Source organism: Nicotiana sylvestris, chromosome 8, assembly GCF_000393655.2.
Source record: "Nicotiana sylvestris chromosome 8, ASM39365v2, whole genome shotgun sequence".
Lineage (NCBI taxonomy): Eukaryota > Viridiplantae > Streptophyta > Magnoliopsida > Solanales > Solanaceae > Nicotiana > Nicotiana sylvestris.
The window spans coordinates 220,056,986-220,059,523 of record NC_091064.1 but is presented as its reverse complement, the minus strand read 5'-3'; positions in this window follow the sequence as shown (position 1 = coordinate 220,059,523).

Sequence of the window (2,538 nt, the reverse complement as noted above, 5' to 3'; positions counted from 1 at the left end):
AGGTGGCAGGACAGATTTACCCGGACTTCCGTCTAGTCGGGAATGGCGTGGCCTCCCAGTTTCGAAGTTTGGCGTTCGGCCCCACGTACAGCATCTCAGCAGTGATTGTGCCTTCACCTGGTTGAACCATGTGAGTCTCGTAGAGCATTTCTCTCATTGCCCCACATATCTCCTCGATTTCCTCAGCCGTGAAGACCTCATCGTCTTCTTCTTCGGTGTACCTTGGCCTGATGAAAGTTTCATATAAATCCGGCAATGGTCGAGGTAACTTCCAACCCTCATTTTTCCTTTTCTTTGCCCACTCTTCATCTCCTGGAGTGGGTTTGAAACCTAGTCCGAATGGTTTCTTGGCGGTTGGCAAGGTGATGGGTTCTGTTATTCCTTGCAGGGTTCGTCCAAGCCCTTTCCCTGGCCTAAATCCATGCCGGATCATCTCTTTGGCCACCATAACCGAGGCGTTAGACAAGAAAGGCTGGGGGCAGGGTATTCCCTCTTCATGTTGCTCTGTCAGTACAATCTCGAAAGCTTGATAGACTGTATGTTTGCTTCCTTCTCTTGGTTCAAGATATGGGATGGATGGGTCCCGATAAATAGCATGCTCATCTTCTCCATGGACCACGATCTCTCGGTCTTTGTACTCAAACTTCACCATCTGGTGAAGAGTGGAAGGCACAGCTCCTGCCGCATGGATCCAAGGTCTGCCGAGGAGAAAATTGTAGGATGTATCCATGTCGAGCACTTGGAAGGTTACTTCAAATTCTACTGGCCCTATGACCAACAACAGGTCTATTTCCCCCATGGTATCTCTCTTGATGCCGTCGAAAGCCCTTACGCAGACATTGTTGGGTCGGATTCTTCATGTCCCAATTTCCATTCTTTGTAGCGTGGAGAGCGGGCAAATATCAACACCTGAGCCCCCATCCAACATTACCCGCTTGACATAGTAGTCCTCGCATTTAACTGTTAGATGCAAGGCCTTGTTGTGTGCCGCCCCTTCTGGGGGTAGATCGTTCTTGCCGAAAGAGATTTGGTTAACGGCGAAGAACCTTTCTGTCATTCGCTCCAGTTGTTCAACTGAGGTTTCAGCTGGCACGTATGCTTCATTCAAGGTCTTTAGTAAGATCTTTTGATGCTCGGCCGACCTCATCAACAATGATAGCATGGACACTTTCTGGGGGCAATTGCGCAGTTGATCTATCACTTCGTAATCCGGCATTTTCATTTGTTGGAAGAACACTTCCACTTCTTCAACGCTTACAGGCTTCTTTGGTGGGAAACGCCTTTGTGTGGCGTTGTTCAGCTCTTGGGTATTTGAATACCTTCCAATGAAAGTATTTTCTGGAAGTTCTCCCATGACCTCTTTACCTTTGTACATTACCAAAGTCTTTTGATAATTCCACGGCACTGTGGACGGGTTGGTCATCGGCTTTTGTGGCACGCATCCGATAACCACTGGCTCATTCAGCCGAGGTGGTTGAATCGTCCCCCGAACCACATAGGCCCCTTTTGGCACGTACATAGGTTTTGCCTTTTTGATCCTGAAGTTCTGCGTCTTCTCAGTTCGACCTCGTGGTATGTAAAGAACTCCATCCTTTACTGGTACCACTTTCTTCTCCACCTTCTTTTCAGGCTCGCTCTTTATAGCCTTGGCGTCCTCTCCCTTTTCTGGTTTCTGGTCTGTCTCAGGCCTTTTCCCCGTGTCGACAATGGCGATTATAGCTTTCAGAGCAGGGTCGAATTCTTTGTCTTCGCAAATCATTCCGATCAGCGACCCATTATTGTGAGCAGGCAATGGATTGTTAGTCACATTTGGGATCTCCTCGTCCCTTAGCACTATTTTCCCTTGCTCTATCAAATTCTCGACCACTCTTTTCAACGACCAGCAGTCATTTGTATCGTGTCCCTCGGCCCCTGAATGATAGGCGCATCTGACTCCAGCTTTGTAAGAAGGTGACGTCGGGTTTTGCCTCGTTTGAGGGATTGGTTGCAAGAAACCCAACTGGACTAGCTTCGGGAACAAAGTAGAGTATGGTTCACCGATGGGCGTGAAAGTCCGCCTTCTAGGTGGTTCCTGAGGGCGGAAGTTATTCTGCAGAGGTTGTGGGTTATAGTGGTTGCGGTAAGGAGGCTGATTTCTGGGAGGTGGAGCTTGGCCTCGGTTGGCTTGTTGCGGCGGATGGGCATAAGGCTGGGCATTCATGACCATATAGGGTTGATGAGCATATGCCAGATTTGAGTGGGGGTAGTAGTGTTGTGGGGTTCTTTTCGGAAAACGGGGCCTGGGATGACGATATTCCCTTGCTTCCGAGGCTGCCATGGTCGTTTCTTCCTTTTTCTTCCCTCTTGCCATTCCCCTAGACCCGCTTTGGACGGCTTGGGAGGTCGCCCTTATGGCTGCTTGACTCAGAATCCTACCTGTTTTCAGACCATTTTCCACCATCTCTCCAATCTTAATTGCTTCTGCAAACGGCTTTCCCATGGCTGACATCATGTTTTGGAAATAGTCAGACTCTTGAGCCTGGAGAAAAGTAGTGACCA